Below are 944 nucleotides of genomic sequence, written 5' to 3' on the forward strand. Positions count from 1 at the left end.
AATTTTCAGTAAAATTGGTCGTAAGTGGCGCCCTCTACGAGCAATGCTGAAATTGCAACACCCATCTTATTCGTCGCCCAAAGGAATATAGTTTCACAAATTTTCAAGTTCCCAACCTACATATTTTCAGAATAATCGCAAAAAAACGATTTAAAATTTTAACTTTCAACAACCTGTATTTCCGAAACTATCAACTTTTGGATTTTGCGCCAATGGTCACCATTTCACGTGTAGTATCTTCAGCTTTCGATTTTCCCATTGTTAATGAATCACCCTGTATTCAATATTTTTTTTGTGAAATGAAAAATAACACAGTTAACTGACTGTCTCATATAAGAGTCTCCCTGTTCACAGTGGCTTCAATTAAATTTGATTTTACGCAAATATGAATATGAACGTAAATTAAAATATAACGTAATAATTTCTGTTTCCTCAGTACTAGAAGATGAAATCAGAAACAAGAAAAACGGATTAACTCCAAATAGAAATGGCAAATAGAACAAAGCTTAGCGGCAAACTTGGAATTAATATATTTGCATTAGGAATTACGTTAGCCAGGATGCCATGTCTGACTGTAATTACATTACTCCAAATAACGGAAATAGGATATTTTGTACAACTTCGTTTCGTTCTAACTAAATTTGATTGAAATAACCGCAACCCTGCGGGTACAATTCAGCTTGTAACTGTTCAAAACTGTACCAGAACTCAAAACTAGAATTACGGTCCCTTGACCACATTTCTGGTTTAACATAAACTATTTGTGGAGGAAATGTCCCTCTATTAATGGTCATTAATATTTGTACATAAATTAGTTGAAGACCCGAACGCATGGTATACCGGGTAAACAGGGTATACAGGGTAAACAGCTTAGGGGTGATGTAGCTAATTTTACTCTGCAGTATTCAAATTACGCCAAGAAGGTATGAAGGGGCGACGGGATA

Source organism: Anoplophora glabripennis, unplaced genomic scaffold (assembly GCF_000390285.2).
Source record: "Anoplophora glabripennis isolate ALB-LARVAE unplaced genomic scaffold, Agla_2.0 scaffold298, whole genome shotgun sequence".
NCBI lineage: Eukaryota > Metazoa > Arthropoda > Insecta > Coleoptera > Cerambycidae > Anoplophora > Anoplophora glabripennis.